The sequence below is a fragment of the Emydura macquarii genome, unplaced genomic scaffold, assembly GCF_026122565.2.
Source record: "Emydura macquarii macquarii isolate MOO-44397 ecotype Brisbane River unplaced genomic scaffold, CSIRO-AGI_Emac_v2 contig_2680, whole genome shotgun sequence".
Classification (NCBI taxonomy): Eukaryota; Metazoa; Chordata; order Testudines; family Chelidae; genus Emydura; species Emydura macquarii.
Genome location: NW_027132817.1, coordinates 3,359,983 through 3,386,397, shown reverse-complemented (window position 1 = coordinate 3,386,397; position 26,415 = coordinate 3,359,983). Strand labels below are relative to the sequence as shown.

Sequence of the window (26,415 nt, the reverse complement as noted above, 5' to 3'; positions counted from 1 at the left end):
GCAGGCTTGTTGACTTGAAGACATCTAATTTATCTAAGTAATTTTTAACTTGTTCTTTCCCTATTTTAGCCTCAGATCTGAATTTATTTTCACTGGCATTCACTATGTTAGATGTCTGATCACTACTAAACTTTTTGGTGAAAACTGAAACAAAAGCATTGTTTAGCACTTCTGCCATTTCCACATTTTCTGTTATTGTTTTCCCCCCTCATTGAGTAACATGCCTACCCTGCCCTTTGTCTTCCTCTTGCTTCTAATGTATTTGTAGAATGTTTTCTTGTTACTCTTTATGTCTGTAGCTAGTTTAATATCATTCTGTGCCTTTGCCTTTCTAATTTTGTCCCTACATTCTTGTGTTGTTTTTTAAGCTCATCCTTTGTAATTTGACCTAGTTTCCACTTTTTGCGGACTCTTTTTTTGAGTTTCAGATCATTGAAGATCTCCTGGTTAAACCAGGGTGGTCTCTTGCATTACTACTTATCTTTCCTACGCAGTGAGATTGTTTGCTCTTGTGCCCTTAATAATGTCTCTTTGAAAAACTGCCAACTTTCCTGAACTGTTTTTCCCCTTAGGCGTACTTACCATGGGATTTTACCTACCAACTCCCTGAGTTTGCTAAAGTCTACTTTCTTGAAATCCGTTATCTTTATTATGCTGTTTTCCCTCCTACCGTTCCTTGGAATCATGAACTCTAGAATCATGACCACTTTCACCCAAGATACCTTCCACTTTCAAGTTCTCAACCAGTTCCTTCCTATTTGTCAAAATCAAATCTAGGACAGCCTCTCCCCTAGTAGCTTTCTCCACTTTTTGAAATAAAAAATTGTCTCCAATACATTCCAAGAACTTGTTCGAAAATCTGTGCTCTGCTGTGTTATTTTCCAAACAGATGTCTGGATAGTTAAAGTCCCACATCACCACCAAGTCCTGTGCTTTGGGTGATTGTATTAGTTGTTTAAAAAAGCTCATCCACCTCTTCTTCTTGGTCTGTAGTAGACTCCTACCATGACATCATTCTTGTTTTTCACCCCTTTTCATAGAATCATAGAATATTAGAGTTGGAAGGGACCTCAGAAGGTCAACTAGTCTAACCCCCTGCTCAAAGCAGGACTAACCTCAGCTTAAAAACTTCTAAAGATGGAGATTCCACCACCTCCCTAGGTAACCCATTCCAGTGCTTCACCACCCTCCTAGTGAATTTTTTTTTCCTAATGTCCAACCTAGACCTCCCCAACTGCAACTTGAGACCATTGCTTCTTGTTCTGTCATCTGCCACCACCAAGAACAGCCTAGCCCCATCCTCCCTGGAACCCCCTTTCAGGTAGTTAAAGGCTGCTATCAAATCCCCCCTCATTCTTCTCTTTTGCAGACTAAACAAGCTCAGTTTCATAGAAAAACTTTTATCATAGAAAAACTTTTATCCTTTCCCAGAGACATTCAAGAAATCTGTCTCCTATTTCCATCTCAACCTCACACCAAGTGTATATGTCTTTGATATAGAAGGCAACACCTCCTCCCTTTTTCCCCTGCCTATCCTTCCTGAGTAAGCTGTACACTTCAATACCAATATTCCAGTCATGTGTATTGTCCCACCAAGTCTCTGTGATGCCAACTTACATTTCTAGTTCTTCCTACTTATACCCGATACTTCTCACACTAGTTTACAGACATCTAAGATACTGATTTGATTACCCCTCTGTGTTCCCACTTGTCTCTCCATTGTCCCTGATATAATGGCCCATGCTTCCTCCAGATTGCAACCCTCTCCCAGGTCTTCATCTCTTTTACTTATCTGTGGGCTTTTGTTTTCTGCCCCCATCAAACTAGTTTAAAGCCCTCCTTACTAGGTTAGCCAGTCTGTATTCAAAGATACTCTTCCCCTTCCTAAATAGATAGACCTCATCTCTGCTCAGCAGCCCTTCTTTCCGGAACAGCATCCCATGGTCAATGAAACTGAAACCATTCTTGCAGCCAGGCATTCACCTTCAGGATGCATCTGTCTCTGCCTGGGCCCCTACCATTGACTGGAAGGATCAAAGAGAACACCCCAACTCCTTCACCCTTACTGCCAGAGCCCTGTCGTCACTTCTGATCTACTCAGGGTCATACCTTGCAGTATCAATACCCATGTGGATAAGTAACATGAGGTAGTAGTCAGAGGGCCGAATGATCTTCAGCAATCACTCCATAACATATCGGATAGGAGACCCTGGTAGGCAGCATACCTCCTGGGATACCATGTCAGGCCAACAGATGGGTGCCTCCATCCCCCTCAGAAGAGAGTTATCAACCATCACTACCCTACATTTCCTCCTGGGAGTGGTGGCCATGATCTTTCCAGCCTTGGATGTACAGAGCTTCTCCTCCTCCATCTTTGGGGGCAATTCCTTATCCCTCATTGCCAGGGCATCATAATTTTTCTTCATCACTATGATTGGTGGGTTGGCAGCAGTGGTGGAGCACTGCCTGCTGCAGAAGTACAAACCCATTTAAAAACACTGCATTAATCTAACTCAGAGATGAGAAATGCATTGTTTACTGTAGGTAGATCCTTGTCCAAAAAGAGAGGATTCAGTTTTAGCCAGCAAAAAAGGGGAGAAAGCATTTTTGGCTAAAACTTCTTTCTGAGATTCCAGGAGCAAAGATGAGTCCAACAGGACTGAGATTTCAGACTAGCTTGACAGCTCAGATGCCCTTATTTGAGGATGAGATCACAGCTCCTGAAAATTCCTTAAAGTGCTTCCTTCTGTTAGTTATCATCTTCTCTCTTGCAGAGATTGAGCTTTAGCCAGATGCTTTTCATAGAAGTCCCCATTTCATGGGAATAGCAGGGAGATCACATAATCAATCCTAGACAAGGAGAGAAATGGGTACTATTATCATATGGGTGATATCTGATAGTGATCTTGCACAGAACTTGCACAAGAGAGGTGACAAGATTGAATCCTGTGGAACTAGGCCAGGTATCTTTAAGAAGAGGAGCAATTACTCATCACCAATTTCTGGGATCTTTCAAAAAGGAAAAATACTTGCACCTAGCTGAATCTGTAACCAAGTCAACTCAGTAAAGTAGATCTGTCTAGCATCCATGATACTACACAAGCTGACTGCATTATTTTTAGCAGTATTGGGTCTGAAGGAAATCCCACTTACCAACCTATGTAATTTTGAAAAATAAAGCATTTCTGAACAATATTTTCACCTTGATCTTCAGAGAGTTAGTTGGGATAACATTAACTGTTAAGGATTATGTGCATATTAGCCTTGGGTTTCAAGAGGATTCTAGTCCCCTATATATGTCAAAGAGATGAGATTTATACTAAATTTTTCTTAAGATTTAACAGTTTTTGTTTGTTCAACACTATGTACTGTCAAAGGTGATTTCATGTTACATAATATCAAAGAAAAAATTGATTAAACATAGGAAATGTATTCATATTGTGTAAGGAATAATCCAAAAATCCTTAGTAATAAATAAATTGAACTATCTGCTTCTGATGTATTAATTCCAATTGACTGCGGATGTCACTTAAATACCTTATCTTCCTCAATGTTGAAAAATCACATATAGTTTTAAAAGATTTAGATCAGATTCTTATTTCCAAGATATGTTGTGAGAATTCAAAATAGCTTACAGACATTAATGGATGAAGTCCATAGCCTGATCCAAAGCCCATTGAAGTCAGTGGGAGACTTTTTTCATTGCCTTCAGTGGGCTTTGGATCAGGACTGATATAAGTTATTAATACTATTACCATTACTGCACATATTGTTATGTGAAATCTCACACATGGATTGCCACTAAAACCTCAACTTTTAAACACAATAACAGTCACCATGCCACAGTCTTTGCGATATCTATTTCACAGTGAAACACTGGGGTATCTAAGATACCATTGTGGAAGATGTAAGTGCTGAAACCTTTTTTTTTTTTCTTTTTTTTTTTTAACTATTTATTTATTAAAGAAATATGAACAGTGTTTACAAATCCTTGCCTCATAAATATCAGAAACAAAATAATCATTACACCAGTGAGTGTTTGTTTAAAGAGACATTATATGAGAACAGAGTCATCAGCTTTCTCTGTTTAACGGGGTGTTATATTACAGAATGATCATCATTACAACACCTATGACGTTGATTTTAGCATTTTTATTAAATTGAGTGAAATCTCTGATTGCACATATTTAAAAGATCAGGCATCTCTATCAAATGTTAATATTCAAATAAATTGGATAGGTGTCCTGGTTTTGTTGCAAGTGAAAGTACTTTGAGTATTGAAATAAAAGGACAATGAAATGTCTAAGAATGTATTTGTCCTCTGTCTATTTTGCTGGGTATGTAATTGACTCCCATATTTTTTGAAACATTCCTGTATGGTTGGACTATTATTCTTTTTCCAATAAGAGCTATTAGCAGCCAAGCAGCTGATATTTTTATGGCAAGTACTGATATAAAAGTGAAAATATTTGTTGTAAAATAACATGGCTTTGTTATCCTGTGTAATTTAAAACAAACAGAATTTTTAGGAAATTTCTTTAGATCCTCTTTTTCTAATCTATGTGTTAAATGACTTCCCCATTTGTATAATCTCTACTTTCTTTTCTGGGCTACCACATGCATTGTTTTACATAGTTAATCTGAACTGAAATGAATTCAGCTTGCATCCTGAATGTATTTAGGTTACCTAACCAGCACAGATTCTTCTGAATGTAATTTCATTGTCTCTCATTACAGAAAGAGACACAGCAGCTCTTCTAAAACTAGGATGTTCCATTCAGATTGCCTTCAAATTTTAGAAAGGAGAGATTCTATGGATAGGTAGCAAGTAAGTGAAATAGTGAGAATACTTCAAATGTTTTTCTTTGCTCCAATTTAAAAAAATAATCTGCGTTCCGTAAATTACCTTTTCATAATTATATATCATAAAATAAAATATCATAAAACTAATTTTTACTACTGTTAGAGTTGGTCAAAATTTTCTGTTATAATTTTCCATAGAAAACCGATTTTTGATTAAACTTCTCTATATTCTGACTAGAAAATTATAAATTAAAAATTTCATGCTGAATCACCATTTCAAAATTAAATGAAATGTTTTGTTCTGTCTCACCCTAAAATGCCATTTTGTTTCTGTTTTTCAACACCAAAAAGTTTCAGTTTTTCATTTTAGGCTTAGGGATTTTTCTGATTATGTCCTGTCTCTCCCTTTGTTAGTTTGACCCCATTTTTCATTGAAAATGCTTGGAAGTGTTTTGAAAGTGGAAAAAATCCTGCTTTTACACTCTTCCTTACTATTTTCCAAGTGAAAAAAGGTGGAGGGAAAGCAGCCCCTTAATTCCAAAACCAAAATGGAAAAACAATTTTTTTCCAAAAATCAAAATGAAATGACAGTTTCAATTGAAATGAAACAATCATTTTCATTTCAAAATATATTTTTAAATGAATCTATAATTGTCATTTTGTTTCAGTTTGAAAATTTGCATTAGGAACCTAAAATTTTGGGAGTAAAAAATGTTTGAAAGGGGATTTTTTTTTCACAGAAACAATTTGTGGAAAAAATGCATTTTCTGTCTAGCTCTAACTTGCATATATTAAAAGAAAATGAATTTTAAAATCATACATGCAAATATTCTGCCTGAAGTAGATGTTCACTCATCCAGCATAGAATAGAAAAACATCATGTGTCTTGTCTGACTAATTACAACTAAGTGATACAGATGAAAGAGTGAACACTGAAGATTCTCAGAGAACTGTTCATAATCAATCCATGAGGCTAAAATATTTTGAAAAATATTTCAACTATTTTCATATGGTGAAAATTGCATTCTCCCCACAACTATTCCACAAGCAAAAATAGACTAAATCTTTATGATAAATTTTTCATTGTGAAATATTAATTCAGCTCTCAGAGACAGATTGACAGACAGCAAAAACATCAGTAAGGGTACATCAACACTGACGGTGGCAAAGTCGCCGCCGTCAGATCGACTTATCTGAATCGATTGAGCGGTCAATGAAGACCCGCTCAGTCAATCCAGAAGCTGACGCTGTTAATCCACCCCCTTAAGTAGCGTAGCACTGCGTTGACAGGAATGCAGTTCCCATCAGCGCAGTGCAGTGAAGACGGCAGGTAGAAGAGAAGCACAGCAGTCAATGGGAGTTACGCAAACTACTATGCATAACTTGCGTAACTCCCGTTGACTGCTGCTGAATTGCCGGGTAGGTGTAGACCAAGCCTACGTGTATCTTCTTGCAACCTTATTTAGATTTCTATCTTCCCTTATTATAAATGTGTAAAGCCAATGAGTGTCAGTGCAAATTAAGTGTGGGAGTCAAGGGGCACTAGAAATGTTATACATTTATGGAATCCAAGAGGGGTATGTCCTAACAGGCAAAAAGAGGATGTGTTTCAACTGTGCTAGCTCACTCAAGGTAACCTAACACATCTGCTTTTGCAGCCCTGTTAATTTGATGGTATAACAGATGGGCATGATGTAGGTTTGGAGGGACCCTTATCAGGGCTTTTCAGTCACATTAAGATAAACTAACTGAGCTAACATGATTGAAAATACACCCTTTTAGCTACTCCTCCCCGCCCCAGACATACATTATGAACAATTTTAGAACTTGCAATGCAAAACATTGGAACTTTTTGTTAAATTCTGGGGTACTATAAAACTCTTTTAAAAAAGTCATGATTCTCTAATTCCTATTCATGTATCTTTGAAGTATTTCCTAATTTGAAATAATAGAATTGCACACCTAGTCAAACATTCATGAAAGGGCTGCTCCTCTACCTGTTAAAGTCAATAGCTAAACTGCCAGTGATGCTAATGAAAACAAGAAGTAGCCCAAGTAATATTTAGAGAAGACAGTTGGTTCTGTGATCAAAGCAGCTCTGAGTCTTATTCCCTGCTCTGCCACAGACTTCCTGTATGATTTAGAGTACATTATTTAACCTCTCTTTCGTTTTCTCCATCTGTATATTGGGGATAATGATATATTTCTATTTCATAAGTTTATTAAAAAGCTTAACTCATTAATGTTTTTAAAACACCTCTCAAATTCTCCTCAGCAGGAAGATGCTAATGAAGTACAAGACACTGTTATATTATCATAGCTAAAGTAAATTTACATTAGAACCTCAGTTATGAACACCTTGGGAGTGGAGGTGGTTTGTAACTCTGTAACCTTCGTAACTCTGGACAAAGCGTTATGGTTGTTCTTTCAAAAGTTTACAACTGAACGTTAATTTAATACAGTTTTGAAAAACTACTATGTTGGAAGAAAAATGCTGCTTTCCCTTCTTTTTTTACTAGTTTACATTTAACACAATACTGTACTATATTTGCTTTTTTTCTCTCACTCTGCGGCTGCCTGATTGTGTACTTCTGGTTCCAAATGAGGTGTCTGGTTGACTCGTTAGTTCGTAATTCTGGTGTTCATAGCTCTGAGGTTCTACTGTAATTTTTAAAAAGGGAAAAATTGTTTCTTGTTTTTTTCAGAATGTATTTCTACATTTACACAGTTCCCCAGATCAACAGAGAAACCTTTTTCTCCTCTGTATACTTCACTTGTTGCTTATTAATCTGATGAGCCAAATTCTGCTTTCATTGATGTCAATGATAGTTTTGCCAGTGATGTCAACGGAAGTAGGCTAGGACTCAATATGTCATTATTTGTTGTTGCCTTTTAACATTACAAATATATTCAGATTAAGATATCACCAGTATGTTTACTTCATGGTATGAGCAACCTAGGCGAAAGAGATGATCAGTGTAAAAGACTGTTTTCTCTTTTCATTCCTCTAGCTCCCTGAACATACTGGTAAGGATAGAACAACCCTCATGGAGATCAAAAAGGTCAAAATCAAGAGTAATTTCTGAAAATGGGGAAAATACACTCAGGGACCAATGGATATATAATATATGGTTTGGGAGTGGAGGAAATGACATTTTTAAAAGAGAAAAATATATTATTACTTTCCAATATGGCATTGTTTGCTTTATAAATCCCAATCCTTTAGTAAAGGACAGTACCAGAGAAAGAAGAGAAAAAATAAAATTTTAAAACAATATTATGGATGGTTGAGAAGGACTGTTGTCTCTTTATATTTAAACAATTCAACACTCAGATTTAGCAAAACAGATAGAGGAAAAGTTTAAAATATTTTAATTTTAATGCCTCTAAAATTGTATTGCAAAGCTGAGGCAACTTCTCACAAATTGGTATATATGATATAAATTGATGTGTTGTGCAGTTCTGCAAGAGCTTGTGATAGTATGCCTGTGTTCTTCAGGATCTTTTTATGTTGGAAAGAAACAGCTGAAGGGAAACAACATTATATTGCAACGTATGGGGGAACATTTTATGAAATATTAAATGAAAAACTATCTTGAACTTCTAAATGGCTGAGGGAAACCCCTTTCGGGACATATAAAATTATCTCGTTCTCTTTTGCTGTTACAGTCTCTGACAGTGTGATTTTAACTCTTTCAATCACCAGTATTTTTATGTTTATCACAAAACTCAGACAGGCACACAAGGGTAATCTACTAGGAGGACAGAAAGATTAATAATTCCTGTCTTCTTATGGTTATGGTGTGAGACCAGAATGGATAGTGTTTCCAACTACTTTTTTTATTCAGGTGTATGGATGTGTTTAGGAACGATCAGAAACCATTACTGTGTCCTGTCAGACTGTTGTAGTTAAATAAAATACAAAGTACTAGCAGTTTAGTCCTGCATTTATTACTAAGTCTGGACATGGAATAAGGAGTTAGGTATCAGGCCCAATATATGGATAAAGATATGAACAGAGGATAAAAAGCTTTTGACTTCCCATATTATGCATTTTAACTTATATTTTATTTCCAGATGCTATTTTTAAGAGAAATATTTTCCTCTGCTCTTCCAACAGATGTTGTTTTAACTAACAATATTTTTTTTCAAGATTCTCCAATCTATTTCCCTCAAAAGTCTTTTCTCAATACTCTTGTCCCTCTCTTGCTACTGTCTCTTGTTACAAACATTACAAACATATTCTTTGCAAACTTCTAATAAACATGAGCAAATGAGTTTGGCCTTCTAGTTATCACCTCAGGTGTCTTCAGTGAAACCCAGTGGCGGATGGCAATGGGTTGCAGGGTTTCACTGTTTGGGAGACTGCTTCCAAGGAATGAGGTAGAGTTAAACTGTTCCATTTAGGAGCCACGCCATCCCAAAAAGATCTTGGGATTATACAGTCTGCAGCAAGTGTATCTGCTCTTCAGCGGACCTGGGATTTCTTCCCATCTGCACACCAACATAAGGGAACAGGAGCTTTCTGACCTAAATATTGCAAGAGGTACAGGGAAAGAATGATCCAGAAGTTAGGATGCTAGCCTTGGATTTGGGAGAGATGGGTTCGGTTCCTTGCTTTGCCTTAGCCTTCCTCTGTGACCTTGGGAAAATTATCCAGTGTCTGCGCCTCAATTCCTCACAAGGAACGTCACCTTTTTCTGCTTCATTTTCTCATCTGTAAAATGGGAAAGATACTTATCTTCTTTATAAAATGCTTTGAGACATAGTGACTAAAAGTGCTATATGAGAGCCAGGTATAATTATTATCTCTACAAAATGAAGAAGATAGTACTTCCCTACCGCAGATGAGGAATGTAAGGTGCTCAGATACTACACTGATGGGGGCCATGTAACTACTTAAGATAGAGAAACAAATCATCTTGACAGGAGATAAACAGATCACCATTCCACTTTGAATCAGCAGAACTAGAGAAAGCAGCTCCTTTTTCAAACATAGACAAGGAGACAGATTCTCAATGTAGCTGCACAGAATACAATTTACACCAGCTGAGGATCTAGCACAACATCTCCACTCATCTTCTGTTCTCCTTATACCTAGACTAGTCTGTTCTAGAGCCACCTGCTAGAAAGAAAGCCATGGATCAGTAACAGGGCTTCAACAGCACTGACTGAAAGAGTACCAGGCAATAAAGATGGAACGGACAACTGACAAATACTGAATTCAGTCCTGTTGCTAGTAGGAAATTGGGTTTCTTTTGTCTTTTGACATGATTTTGGCATATGTGTGGGTCTCTTCTTGATTAAACCATCAGCTTTCTTGCCATCTAGCAGGTAAATTTTATGTTGCTCTCCCTAACATCCAAAGTGTGTGTTTTTGTGTCTCCACATACCAATATGTAGGGAATCCTTTGATCCTCTAAGCTCTAAGATCCTCTTGCTCTGTGAGGATCAAGGCAGAAGGGGACAATACTGCCTTTAATTGCTGCAGTGAACTTTTTCAGTCTGCCTTGTCTGTCTGCTCTGATTTTAACTAAAATGTTATCACAAATGAACTCGTCACTTCTAATTTCAGTTCAGAACAAAATGATACTGGAGTGAGGGAAAAACACAGTGCAATTTGCAAGTGTGACTACACTTTAAAAGTCAAATGTTCAGCTGTTTTTGTCACTGATGCAACTCGTGCTTATTCTAACACTAAAAATTCATGAGTTACATAGCATTAATTAAGTGATGTCTGTACAGTATTTTGCAATATAAAGTGCTATAGAAGGACTTATTACTTATGATAATTCTTAGCCAGGTTCTAATCTTTCAGAATGTTCATGTTGATTCCCAGGAGTTTAATAATAGTACTTAGCTTTTACCTAGTACTTTTCATTCACAGATCTCAAAGCACTTTACCAAGGAACTAAGTATTATTATCCCCATTGACCTCGTAAGCCCAGCTCCCCAAACATATTTAGATACCAAACTCCCATTGAAATGAAGGGGAATTAGGCATCTAGATACCGTTGAAGATCAGAGCTTTAAGTCCTATTTAATATTGATGGTAAATGTGCAGCTCAATATGCATATGCAACATATTAAAAATCTAACTTCATTGGTAGTTGCTGGGTAAGGAAGTAAATCTAGATATCAGGGAATTAGAGAAAGAATCTTAACTCTGCCATCATCACAGTTAAATGTTCTTCCTTTCCTTTCTTCGATGCACTAACGGAGTGAGATTTTGCAAATAAAGAGACAACAGCCCCTTTGTAGGACAATAGATCCAACTTGATAGGGGTTGAAAGATGTCAAATGATATCATGAGCTTGATAGGGTAGGGTTTCTCTGCACCATACCTAAAATTTTAAAACAGAGAACCATTAGCCTCAAGACTGCTTTGGCTGGAACGAATGAAACCGTTAATTTCCTTTCAGCTTACGTCCCTGTAAATAGCCTGATTGTTGGAGACAGCCAATACATTTTCATATGCAAGTTTCCTTCTGCCTATCTTTACCATTTTGGCACTGAATTTACAAAACAATGCATTATACAGATCATAGGACTGATCCAGTGCCCAATGAAATAAATAGAAAGAGTCCCACTGAGTCACTCTAAGAGCTTGATTCTACTATAAGGTGTCAGTATCTCTGAGTATCATGTAAAATTCATTGGTTCATATTTCTAAGAAATTGGCAATGATGTGGTCCTGGAGACTGAGAACTTTTAAAGTGTTCACTTTGGAACCTGTAAAAATGCAAATGATGTCTGCCACTCAAGCATGCAACCAGGGGTTCATCTTATCTCCTCTCTTCACACCCAGACACTGTTCAAATGCTTGTTGAACTTTCCTCTCCATGCTGATGGCTAACGTATTTGTCCGTACCCATATCTCTCATCTTCATTTTTGCAAACTCTTCCTCTCCCACCTCCTTCACATAAACATCACCCCAAAGCATGCATATATTGTCTTCTTTGTGCTTGTCTTGGAGGGCCTGATCCAAAACCCATTGAAGTCAGTGGAAAGACTTCCATTGATTTCAATGGGCTTTGAAGCAGACCAGGTCCGAGGGGCAGGGATTGTTTTCATTTTTGTGTCTTGTACAATGCTAAGCACATTGTTGGAGCTAAACAAATAATAACTAGCAATCGTAATGTAAAGTACACAGATGTAAAATGTTGAAATAGTGTTTAGAAAAAAATTAATCATTAGCAAACCACTTTTGTTCTTTCAGCTCCATTAGCTTTGTTTCCTTTTCTTAAGTGGATTTTGCTGAAACATATTGCTGCCTTGAGTAAAAATAGCCCTCTATACAAAAGAAGGGCTGAAAATTGCATCAACAGAAAATAACCAAAGGCTAAAGTTAAAAATCTTTCACGGTATACAAAGAAAAATAATAACTGAAAGTACCAGGGGGTACAGCTTGGATGATAGAGTAGAAGGTTTTTTATGAAGGAATATTTTTCCCAGCTACCTAAGAGAGAGAGCAGAAATGTTAGGTGTCTAGGAATTTATGATGTTACAAGTTTCTGCTCATGTGTGTGCATGTATGATTTCCCCTGAACGATTAATGCGGACTGGCTTTCCATGCATGCTTCAAAAATTAAACTACTGAAGACTGAAATCATATAAAATCATTTTCAATGTCAAGTATGCAGCTAAAAGGGCTCTGGGATTAGTGAGAAGGTCTAAGGAATGACAGCAAAATTAATTCATATAAAAAACAAGACATTGTAAATGCATCAGTAAAGAATGATCACTGTAGTCTAAATTATGCTTCAGCATCCATCGCTGAAGAACAATCTTTTTAAACATCATTTTCTTTTAGAAAGTAGTCAAGCTGTCATGTTTGACACTGTTTATCTAAAATGGTTGTTAAAAAGAAGAGTCTGAAATAATGTCTTATCAGAGATTTGAATTATGATGTACATCACTTTCTGGCTTCCACTCATTGTTGAGTCCACTGTCATGAACAACAGCCTCAAAACCCTCTGCACTCGTATAGTATGAGTAGCTAAGGGGAAAAAAGCTCTGCAATTACAAAAAAGCAAGATATGAAGGTGTTAAAAACATATATTAAACTACTACATACAATGCAGGAATGTCAGAACTTATGAGAACTTGATTCATTTTTTACAGTGTAAGCCATGCTTTCAAATAAATTGTCTGTATGATTACTGTGATAAGCAGAGCTGTGCTTAGATTTGTTATATTCCAAAACAGTACAATATATACTTTATACATACATACATCTCTACTTTATACATACATACATACATACATATATATATAACTGAACAGAACCCTATCCTGCTGATTTAAAAGGATACTTATTCTGTAGTATTAATGGATATAAGATAAAGTGAGCAGGCTGATATGACTATATTATCTATGAATTGGTGGGTCTCAAAATATTCCTAAATACAGTATTTAGGTAATTTCTAATGGGTAAATATGCCAAAATAAATAGAAGGAATTAGGGAGAAGTCATTCCTAAGAAGATCCTCATAACGGTTGACCTGTTATTTTGCAAATATATTATTTAATTAGAGCTGAACAAAATAACTGATTTTTTTGGTGTGCTGGGAGTTCTGAAAAATTTTAAAAAATTCAGATTGGCACAAACTGAAACTTAAAAATTCCAAAAAATGTTGGTGAATCAAATGCTCCAATGACTGACTAATTATTGATTCAAAGTGGAACAGTTTCTACAGTAAAGATTGAGGGAGCCCTGCCTAGAATGTCTCATAACCCAGCGATTTGGGTACTTTCATGAACTGTGAGCGAGCCAAATTCAAATCCCTTCTCCACATCAGCGAGTGGGGGAAACAGACCCCAGGTATCCCAGATCCCAGCTGAGTGTTAAAGGTGGAAAATCCTCCTCCAACTGTCTTGTGAAAGGCACCGAAGTCCCCCCAAAACAATTCTGAATGAAACTATTCAGTGAATTTGTCTTGAATTCATATGGGTCAAATGAAACTGCATTTCTCAACAAGCAAACTATAAGTTTGAAAAAATTGTGTAGCTCTATATATTTAACACCTCTATGTTCTTGTACAATATGTGACATAATAAACCTTTATAGATAGCTGCTGTGCATCATTAGCAAACAATGTAAGTAACCCTTAACCCTGACAATCATGTTAATTACTGACAGTATCTATCTCCTCTTCCACATTCGATCAACACTATAGAGGAGGATATAACAAGAGACCTCTCTGAGTCTGTAGCTTCACCATATACCCTTAAACCTTATTGGTCTGGTTATAGGACAGAAGGCATTGATAAATGATCTCTTTCTGGTGATGGATGAAGATCATGCTTCCATGCTGATATTGTGAGACTAATTTGCATCCTTCATTACCATTGATCATTAGCTGTTGTTAATTTCCTTGCAGACTGTGGCAAAAAAGGATGGAGCCACTATTGGGTGGCTCCATTCTCTCCTGGCTAATCATTCAAAGAGTGTAATGTGGGGCACTTGTTTATATTCCCTTAGGGCACTTTCTAGTGGAGATGTGACAAGTATTCCCCCTTCCTTCTCATTGGAGGGCATTAGGAGAGTTAATATGGAGTCATGGCCTAGAGTGTTTTCAGTATATTATTAACATACAATTCTGTATGTCTATTGCACATAACCCAGCTAATACAGCTGAACACCTGGTCCAGTATTTAGTAGTTTTTCGGGCATAGATAAAAACTAGCTGATTGAAACTGAACCTAGATAAGACTGAGGCTATGTCTATATGTACAGAGCTGCAGCGGCACAGCTGCAGTGTGTCTGGTGAAGATGCTGTAGACCAATGGGAGAGAACTCTCTTGTCAGCGTAAAAAACCCGCCCCCATGAGTGTCATAAGCTATGTTGGCGGGAGAAGCTCTCCCATCAACGTAGCGCTTACACACAGACGCTTATGTCACTGTAATTTATGTCACTCAGGGGGATGGAATATTCATCCCCCTTGAGCAGCATAAGTTTTGCCGAGATAGGTGATAGTGAAGACATAGCTTGAGGTGATGGTGGTCAGCTCTGAAAAGAAGGGAAAGATATAGCAAGGACGATTTCTCCACCTTTAATTTAATGTTTGCATCCCCCATTTGTGGTTTGTCACAATCTGGGAGTTATGAAGGATCCTCCACTGCTGCTAGATGATCATGTAACACTGTCCATGGAAATTTATTACCATCCACACCCAGTTACAAGGTTATGATGGTTTCTTCTGAATGCTGACCCAGCTGCCATGAGCCATAATTTTGTCACCTTGAGGTAGCAACTTAAAGCCATTCAAAAATATAAATCTTAGGCAAACTTCAGTGGTTCACTTTGTAAGCAGAGTAACTTTCCAGCATCATGTGAAACGTCTGCTCTGTGATCTGTACAAGCTTCCTGGTGATTTCCAGGTGGAGTTTAATGTGTTGGTTGTGATCAATAAATCTATAAAGGAACTTTTAATCTTCCTCTTTCCTCATCCTATATCTCAATGGACACTAGTGCTGGATCTCCCTTGATTTAAAGGTCAGGGAATAGAGTGTTTCCCCAACTCAGTCCAAAATAGCTTAAGGTTCATGACAATCAGAGCATGGTGCCAGGTGCATCTATTTATTCAACCTGGTGAAAAGGAGAGATTTGACAGGGTTCGGTCTGTGTAGAAGTGAGGAGTTTTATGAGACTTGATTTTTTTGGATGTTATGAGGTTAGCTGCTTCTTAATGGTTTTGTTTGTGCCTAGGGTGCCCAGGTCATTTTAATATTTGTATAAATCTAAATTAATAAATAATAAGTATTGAAAATGTGTAAACACCAAGGAAGTAAAGGACTGAGGGTGACACAAAGGGATAGATTTAGCAGTAGGGGATGAAATTAAAAAAGGTATCCTGACAGCGAGATCTATTAGGCTGTTGAATGGTGAAATGGTGGAATCCCTACTGCTTGAAATATTTAAGACTAGATTAGACAAAGCCCTGGAAAATGTGCTGGAAAAAACAATCTTACCCTGGCAGGGGATTGGAATGTGCAATCTAAGTCTCTTCTATCTCTAATATCTGTGACTGTATGCTCTAAATACATAAATTATAGGCTCTAATATCAATTTTAAGGCTATCTGTCATGATTTTCAATCAATAATATTACATTATTTTCATGATTTTGCTTGTCACTCCATTACAGTCATAATTGCAAAATGTTTATTTGTAATTATATCTGCTCTTTAAACAGTAACTCTTCTAAAAGAATGAAAATAATCTTTTTGTTAATTCTTTTCGCAATGGTTTTAAAACCAAGAAGAAATCTCTACAGTGGATCTAATGCTTGAGTACAGAAGAATATATCATACTAGAAATATGTTTTCTATTCATCCATTGTCTGTGTCCATTGGAATATAATATATAGGTGCGTTCTTCTTTATTCCTGTATAGTAGATAGGGCCATTATAAATTTTGTGCTTCTTTACTCAAATAACAATATACTATATACTATAATCAATGTTTTGGAAGAAAACACTAGTTAGATTAGTGCATAACCTTAAGCAGTACAGTGGTGGTTACTAAAAAAATATTCAAATAACTTAATAAAACAACTAATATATAAGCCATATATAATAGGAATATTTGTTTACTATTTTGGAGCTTGCTAAGAGAATCACTTGGGCCTAGATAGCTATGATTTCCTTACACAGAGTTTGAAAATATCTCCTAGGCCCAAATCCTGCAATTGATCCACTTGGACAGACTCCTGCACCCACGAATAGCCCAACTCACTTCAATGGGACCTCACATGGATTAAGAAGAAGGCCTTATTTTGGAGATGTTTTGGAAAAGAGACATTTCAAGATAAAAAATGAAAGCTTAGAAAAATAATAACTAGGATTTAATGGCAATAACACTGTGTTCGTGCACAAATCTTTCATCTTCAGAGATCTGTCTTATGGTTCAGCCAGGTACCTAGGCATATGAATAATTTCAAACATCTGAGTAGTCCAGTTGGCTTCAGTTGAACAACTTACATGTTTAAAGTTAGTCACATACTTAAGTATTTGGCTGAATCAGGGCCTAATATCCAGTTTATGTTCTGAGTGAAAATGTTTGATCATCTTACGATAGTCTTCATTTTTCACATTGCAAAAATAGTCACACATTTTGGCATAATTCAGCATGATTGATCATTTCTGCTCAACACTGGCCTAGAGCTGCAAGGGCTGAAGTAAGAAAGCTGGTTGAACTGTGTGTGATACACTGCAAATCACCAACACACACAGTGCATAGGTCAAGCCAATGCCATTAGCTCCTCATATTTGAGAGCACAAAATTCATTCACTGCTTTGACAGAAGATAGTCTTAAATTTGCATGTCTTTTCTCAGTAGATTTTTCAAATCTAACCCCTTATAACATAGTTCTGGATAAAACACAGTTTTTATGTGGTTTCATCTGTTACACATAAATTGTTTGTGTAAACTGCTCCTATTGCACCTATTTGAAAAAAACATGAAAGATGCTACATATCTACTGAGATCACTTTATTTAGCTTTTGATCCAGGAACAGTGGTAAAACAAGAAACTTCCTTTTTTGCAATATCTTCTTCTAAAAGGTGCTTTGAAACCTTTGCAAAAGAAAAAAAAAAATCAGCCTTAAAATTTAAGAGATTAGATTTTAAATAAGGAATGAAAGGTCCTGTACCATACCATTGAGAAGAATATGTCCTTATACTGCAACAAAACAAAACCTCAAAAAAACCTAAAATTGAAATTGCAAACTGGTGTACCAGAGTATAGTTTTCTAGAAAATACTTGTGTGTTACTGAGTTAACATATAAAAATTGAATGATCAGACTCTTTGGAGGAATCTAAGAACTCTCAATACATTTTGGAGTCACCACTCTGGGAAGGGGAAGCTGTTATCATTCATAAATAACAGAAGTTTGCATGCCATTTTACAAAGAACACTATGTAAAGGGTATGGAAAGACAGTTTAAAAAATCTGAACTCTTATGCAGACATGCTTCTGGATTAAAAAAGAATCATCTATTTCTGCTATATAACATTTTAAGCACTTTTATCAAGTCCCTTTCTGCTACTCTCGCTTCCAGTCTAAATTTTCAATCTCTCTTCAAAATGTAAACATCTGCTATGTCTTTCTCTGCACTTTTATAAACTTTGAGTTTAAACAATTTCTGGTGATATTTTTTTCTAGCTGAAGCAACCAAACAGTATATAGGTGAAACTGTACCTCTAGTCTATAATATTATATGTAATATTTAATATTTTCTGTTAGTTTAATCTCTACTTAAATATATATTTAACCACTAATTTTTCTAATTGCTGCTATGCACGGGCAGGCCTCTTCCCAGTTACCCAGGACTCTCATAAATCTTTCCTTTAGAGAGTCCTAAAAGTTCAGAGCCACCGCCACCATATAGAATGAATTAAGAATGTGTTTGTTGCCCTGCATTTTCATGAATTTAGTCAAAGTATATTTAATCTGCCTTAATTTCACAATCAGTAATGTATCATAAAACGCTACACACAAAGTTTGGTTTAAATGAACTTTTGGATTTTCTAGAGCAACCAACTATGTTCTTTCATAGTATTTTAAGCACATTTTCAAACTGTAACATGGACAATCTGTCAATATTATTGCCCAATTTTCAATGTTTGGAAGGTAAAATGGGGAATTTCTAGAAGCCAAATAAGTGTCATTTTTCAAGGTCTGGAAACTTCACTAGCTGGATTATTACTAAGTTTTAGATAAGGCTGAAGTGGTTAATTTTCAGTGATTGTTACTACAGTGAAGAACCGTCCTGCAATTCTGTCATCAATAAATTGCTAAACACTGGTAGATCAGCTGTCAGTCTTTTTAAATCCTCAGAAGATATTTGTAATGATTTTTCTATCTACTGTACGGATAATGTTTCTGTTCCATGGAACGATTTTGTGTCAGTTCAATCTGTTGATCAGACAACTCCTGTTGTAGAAACATCAGATGCCCAACTTTACATTTTTATACATTTTGGAGGCAGATATATAAGATATGATAGGGATTAAAACCAGAAGTGTACATTAGAGGCAGTCCTCACTTTGTTGTTGAAGGAATGCTTGCTAGCTGTAGTTATTTCAATTCACAGAAAAAGTAAATCTGTTGTAGTTTTATTAAAATGCCAGTTCTGTGCTGAAGCATCACCAATGCTACATGGTACCAGTGTTGTGTTATTCAGTAGAAGTTTAGAGCAGTACCAGATACCAGTAAAAACAATCACTCCTCGAAGGATCTTGCATCCTAAAAGTCAGACAAGGATAACATGACACTGGGAAATGTAGAGGGAAGATAACTTTGAATATTTTCTTCCTCTGTCTTTCTTTAATACATCCTCTTACTAATGTTGAGGTAGTTAAGGCATTTGATTGGCTGTTGAAGAAGTGGACCAGTAGCAGGGATTTAGGAGGATGGGATGGCACAATGGAATGGGGAAGCCATTCCATGAATAAGAGCAGTAAGGAAGAAGGCACAGAGATGAAGTGGAGAAGAATTGAACAGGTCAATGTATTTGCCATCATTGGTGGAGCATAGGAACAAGTTGATTAAGGGGCAATCTGGGTAAACACCATAACACATAAAATCCAATATGTAGGCTGTGTGTAAGACCTTGAAAACATGAATGAGAAATTTACATTTGATCATATGGGAAGTGTATCACTGTTATCAGAATTTGAAGAGTGAAATGGTCTGGCGAGTGGGTGAGGAATATAATTTTACCAGCAAGTTAAACTGTCAGTAAACTATCCTCCTACAAATATTGAAAAAAACAAATCTAGTACCAACTTTTCTTTCAAATTTTCATCCAGTTTTAATGCTTTTTTTTAATCGAATGGATCAAAAAGTGCTCAAAAAGTGATTGGCAGCATCATGCACACCTGTTTTGTATTTAACTGAAAAGTTTCAATCAAGCTTTCAGAAACTTCTTAGAATGTAGCCTACCTTGTTGAAAGTACATAACTCTAACTCCAGTTTTTGAGATTATCATTGTTAGTGTTATTGGACCACTCAATACTATATGACTCAATGGCCATTTACATTCTTGACTATCTCTCTTTTGTGTTCTCTGCTTTGGGCAGGATCTTTATATCTGTAATTATATTGAAATATCAGTGGCATTACTGTTGATATGTAAATGACACCCAGCTATAAATTACTTGACTATTCATTTATCAAAATATTCCTCACTGTTCATCTACCGGCTTGTACAACATTTAAGAATGAATGGGGGATCAACTAAAACCTTGTAAAATGAAAATTCTGTTAATAGAACAAAAGTGTCCCTTGCTTACGGTATTTATTTCTTAGTCACCTACCACCTTGTTATCTAAGCCTCATGGACTCCAACTCCTGTAATTAATCTTTAAAGGTAATATGAAGGCCACCAGCGATTACCCTGGATTTTTCAATTCTTACATTGTCTATCCATTTTTATTTGTACTCATATTTTATGTTTATTATCATTATTATTTTTAAAGTTCTTATGGATATAGATCCATTACACTTAGTTGCTGTTGACTTAGACAGTTTCACCAACAATTAGTCTGTTAGGCTTTTGGGATCACCTTCCACGTTCCGATGTCATCCAGTTATATGTTTCTCTTTCATCTGACCCAGCTGGTGCAGCTGAGAGATTTAGTGTTTGAATGAATATGGGCTTGGGCAAGGCTCAGCCTGAGGAAAATTGCAGTAATGCTTGTAGGTTGATAGAAGCAATCAGAAGAAATGATGGAAATTGTATGAACCCCTTTCATTGTGGGAGTATTGTCACTGTTTGTTACTCTGATTCACAATTGGTGGGTGATTTTATATCTTCAACTGCTTCTTGATTCTTGGTTAACAGCTGTGGCCAAGAGTGCCGTTGTAAGCTATGGTTGATGAGAAGGGTGCAACCTCTTTACTTAGATGTGGACTTTGTTCTCATTATTCAAGCCTTTATCACCTGAAATTCCAACTACTACAATCTACAATCAACCCGGGACTGCATCGTAATGTCATTCTGAAACATAACACTGCAAATTGCAGCTGCCTGCTTATTAAAAAGTTTTGGTTTCAACCTAAAAAGACTTAAATGACTTTGCCCTGGTCTACACTACGCAGAGTAGCTTGCGTAACTCACGTCGACTGCTCTGCTTCCCTTCTGCACGCTGTCTACACTGCGCTGTAGCGCACTACGCTACTTGAGGGGGTGGTTTACCAGCGTTGACTTCCTGATCGATTGAGCGCGTCTACACTGACCGCTCAATTGATCCAGAAAAATCGATCTGGCGGCGGCGAATTTGCCACCATCAGTATAGACATGGCCTTTGTCTCTGGCTTCCTTAAAGACTACCTTCTCCCCATGTGGCACTAGGGCAGCTGAGATCAGTGGAATTTAAAATGGAGTGGGCTGGTAGCAGGGCATTTTCTATGAGAAGTCCTGAACTTTCTTTCCGAACCACCAGAGCTGAGATTTGTTGATATTAAGGGCATGCTGCAAGATTCCTCTGTTTTTTTCAGTCTATTCAGGAAGGGAATGATCTATGAATTTGAGAGAGATAAGATGTGTGCTGCTGTTGTTCATGGTGGGTTTTTAAATGTTATGTGAGCAAATTGTGTTCAAAGACAGCAGGTTGGCTTTGGGCTATAAAGTCTTCATTATTAAGAATATCTATCCTTTTGTTTGTATTATTAATATTTGTATAGAAGCCTACAGCTTGTATTGGATTATTAATAAATCTAAATAAATAAAATAAATCTTGTGTGATGCATTCCACAACCATTTTCTGTGTGCTGAATCAGATAGATATTTAATTTCTTCTGCAAAATTGTGAGATGGTAGTATCTAAGACTTTTTCTATCTATGTTTCATGTCTCTGGAATATCCTTTGTTCTAAGATGTATAGTTTTCAACTATTTGAAAGTTGAAACATTTTGAAGCAGGTTAAAGAGTTTCTTATTTGCTACTAAATTTGATTATTCCCAGTTACTAAATTCCTGTGTTGCATTGTTGTTCCAAGACAGTGGCTCTCAACCTTTCCAGACTATTGTACCCCTTTCAGAAGTCTCATTTGTCTTGTGTACTACCAAGTTTTATCTCACTTAAAAACTGCTTGCTTACAAAATCAGACATAAAAATACAAAAGTGGCATAGCACACTATTTCTGAAAAATTGCTTAGTTTCTCATTTTTACCACATAATTATAAAATAATCAGTTGGAATATAAATATTGAACTTATATTTCTGTGCATAGTATATAGAGCAGTACAAACAAGTCATTATCTGTATGAAATTTTAGTTTGTACTGACTTCACTAGTGCTTTTTATGTAGGCTGTTGTAAAACCAGGCAAATATCTAGATGAGTTGATTTACCCCCTGGAAGACCTCTCTGTACCCCTGGGTGAGAACCATTGTTCCAAGACATTGTATGTGTGTTTAGAGATGGGGGAAGATTGGTAAGTGAAATGGTCTTACTCAATTTCTTTAGATTCATCTGCATTTTCTTATCTTCCTCCTTAGAATTCACTAAATGCCACAGCTTTTTTTTTAAATGTCTAAATTATACCAGCTCATGATCCATTATCTCCTCAAAGCCATTAATAACTGCATATAACATTGCTAGTTCCAATACCATCCCAGAAGTGTATTTCTGTTCCCTTCTCTGCATATGTATCCATATCTGTCTATACATTCCTGATCACTGTAGTGTCAGAGCGCATCCTAGTACTCTAAAAATGACAATGTTATCTCTCTATCCTGCCTCCAAGAAGCAAGCTTTGACTTAATGAGTGAATCTGTGAGAATAAGGCTACTATTGTAGGAAAGCCTGGGCAAAAAGGTGGTTATTATATTTGGCTCTGAATATGGTGAAGTTTGTGGTCATGCTTATTCCTGCTGGCTGTCTGAGTTCCTTAGTTGTGAAACAGTTCCCTTGAAAGTTATTTTTCCTACAGTCACAAGCCTACCTCTATCAGATCACAGTATCATCATTCCAGTGGAATGCAGCTGTCAGAAGAGAGCCTGATCCTGGAGGGAGTGAGGGATGGTTTCTAAGGCAGCCAGAACTAGCCCCAGAAAATCAAACCTTATCAAAAGCCTTTTGGCATTCTAAGAAAACTATGTCAACTGGGTCCTCCTTATCTGCAATTTCATTAACATTTTCAAAAAATTATAATGGTTTAGGGAAGGACTTTTTCCCTTACAGAAACCATACAGTTTGACCCTATCAGTTTATACTTATCATACAAGTGTTTTAATATGCTGTGATTATACCAGGGGACAAATGTTCATCTAGTATAAATTGACCTACCCCTCATCTGACTCAGTGTCTCCTTATAGGGGAAATATTCCAGCTGACAATCACACACATACATTAAAATGGTTTGGAGGAACTTATATGGACAACAGAAGTGTGAAAAGTATTTTCTGAAAGAAATGTGGGTTAAATTAATAGAATTAGATATAGATAAAAACATTGTGTCTGATCCAAATCACACTGACATCTATTTCATGTACCACGTGCTGGGAAATCACATGAAAGGACTCCATGCTTGTAAAACTAAACTGGCTGTTTAATGAAAGAACTATTTCTAGAGATTCTGCAAGGGTAGATAACATTCCAACCATGTGAATCCAGACAGGCTTTCTGGTGCCTCCTCCAAACTATTCCCTCTTGCAACTTGTGTTGCTCCCTCCAAGATCCATGCAGGTTGCTACAAAGTTAATGGAAATCTTTCTGCTGATTTCAGTGGGCTTTGGATCAGCCCCTAAATCATTTGCTCTATTGCCCTAATAATGAAAGCTTATGCCTTACAATATATATCATAGTGCTTTATCCTGTCTAGTTTAGTGTATCTTTGATAGTAATAGCTTGTTCCTTATGAGTTTGTGACTACAAACTATTACATTATACTTAATTCTTTAAAATGGTGCTAATAATGTGGTACACGTGGTAAAAAGTGAGAATTTGCTTTAAAGATGGCATGAGCTAGAGAGAAAATATTGAACCAAAAATATTTTTTTTGAATTGCTTGAGCTTTACACATTTTATCCCTATTTTCCAGCTGTTCCATTTGAACCACCTGCACCATATTGATATACTCTGAGCCTTTAGGGAGACTGTTCAAATCTGTAACTTGAACTCATAGAAGTGTCAAGTATTAACAACTGTTCTTTGCTCTACTGGTGCTGAGCATTGATCCACCTCAGGCATTAGTGTAAAATCATTTGTTCCCTTCCCTTTCCTCTCATACAGTGGTCAAGTGCACTGGGATGCTTTCCTTTATCTACTCTATTTTATATAGGTTCTTATACTTCCCTCATCACTGTAGTATCTCACTGCCTTCAATAATGCATTAAGCAGTGTGACTAACATCTGTCTCATGTGATTTATTCTTTCTCTCAGTCTTTCCTCAGAGGGAGACTTGTGGATGCAATGCTTTGTTTGTTTGGTTTTCATTTTTTTATATTTATTTTTGCAGGGGGTGTTTAAATGTACATCCTGTTCTGTGTTTATATTAGAGAAGGTAGGTCGAAAGAGTGAGCCAGGCACTTGAAGTGCAAGGTGGTGAGGTTTGTGATGGTCTTTAATTCCTGTCAGAAAGTTTGTTATACAATCTTGTACCATCCCCTGAGAAAGTTAAATCTCCTTTGATCCTTACTGTAGAAACCCCTGAGGAGTGGATCTGTCAGCCACAGTCTTAATCTCAGAGTTTTAGGTGATCTTTTAGATATGCTTCTCCAGACTACTGGATATCTGAAGATGAGAGAATCAGGACCTTGAACTTGACTCAATATTCTGTGGGAAGCTAGAGTAGAGAGTAGAGAACAGGTTTGATTTGCTCATTATAGTCTGTTATGCTGAGGGAACACACTGCCGCCTCTTCCTTCAAATGATTCATTGAAATCAGAACGATCACTAATAATGTTCCAATATAAATTCATCATCCTCTAGTTACTACAGTCCCTTCCTTTCATGTCTAGCTAGGGGTGTATGAACTTTTGCTCTGTGCCTAGAAAAGGTTTCTGGTGTTTTTAATCAAAAATCTCCAGTTATCTTGTTATATTTTAAACATTTTAGATAGAGTGAGGACTTTTATGTATGTACAATAATTTTAAGTTCTTTTTATGCTGTTGCTCCATTTAGGTTCCCAAACATTCTCTAAGTTCCAGGCCATCGTAGCTAGCTACGTAGCAAACAGACAGGCTTCAGTAGTGTTTCATATCCTTTCCGTTTTCCTGGAGTTGGCTGAACATGCATGCTACCTTGGTGAACACCATTCCCTAGGAATCGCTGTCCATGCTTGGTTTCCAGCCTTCCTCATGTCTGAGGTTCTGTAAGTCAGCACCTCAGGCTGTCTCCTGGTCAGAGCCCCACATCTGTCCAAGGATAGATTAGCCTATCATTGGTTTCAAAAATGAGGAAAAAGAAACCTTCATTGTCAGGAGCAGGAGATTGTCTGATTTTTGGGCTACTTCAGTGTCACAAAGTCAACCTGCATTTTCGTCTGTCAGTGCTGGGACACCTTCAGTGTAGGAGCTCCAGTAGTGCCCCTCCCGGGCAAGAACCAGTTGGTACTGCATTTTCAGGTTCTTTGGTTCTGGAGTCTATCCCAGCACTAAGAAGTCCTCTGGTTTAGCAGACTGTTGTTGGTACTGAGCTTCTTCTCTCATATCCGGGGCCTTGGTCAGGCCCATTGTTTGTGGAAGCCTCCATTCTGTGGTCCTTTGCCCTCAAACATAAAGGTAAGAGGAAGTAGAACTCAGAGAAGGTCTCTGTAAGAGGGGACTCACTGCTGCCTCAAAAGATAAATAAGAATCATTGCCATAGTTCTAGGGTGGCTTAGAGGTCTCAATTCTGACATAGGATTCTGAGCTTTAGCAGAAGGAACTTCAATGTGTGGGGACCACACAGCCTATTAAAACCTCAGTTTTGAACATTTGGTGCTTTTGTGGGGATGGAGTTTCTCAGTCCCAAGGTGCATAGTTTTTCTGGAAGGTTTCCGAAGCCAATAGCTCCTGTGGGTGCTTCCCATAAGTGTGAATGTTCACAGTTGTTGCTAAGGCCTGCTCTATATTGCCGTGCTGGATCGATGTGAGATACACTAGTTATGAAACATAACTAGCATATCTCACGTCAACATACTTATGTCTACGTTGCTTGGCGTCTTCACGATGCTACTCCTGTCGTCACTACCTCCTGCCTTTTGGGGAAGTGGACTAATTCAGTCAATGGGAGAGCAGTCTCCCATCCACTGAGCAGGTCTACACAGACCCGCTCAATTGATGCCACTGTATCAATCGATGCCTGCCACCATGGCAATATAGACATGCCCTTAGTAATCTTTCTTTCTTTCTTTCTTTCTTTCTTTCTTCACTAAAAAAACTTTGATAATTGAATTTGTAATAGAAAATCATATTGTCAACACTATGAAAAAGCCTGGAATGCTCAATAAAGCTAAAGGTGTTTGTTGTAAAGGTTATTTAGAATGATCATTATCTGTGGCTTCTTTCCCAGACCTAGGCAACATTTTTTTTTAAAAAAGGACCGAATGTTATTGTTTATACTCAACAACAATATTCTTAACAGTGTTGTAAGATCAATATATTGTTTTCACCATTT

At 37.0% G+C, this 26,415-nt stretch overlaps 1 protein-coding gene across 2 annotated transcripts in view; it reads left to right on the top strand.

Moving 5' to 3' along the window:
- Positions 1–26,415, top strand: part of KHDRBS2 (KH RNA binding domain containing, signal transduction associated 2) — a 542,753-nt gene that overhangs the window by 472,914 nt on the left and 43,424 nt on the right. The window lies entirely within an intron of this gene.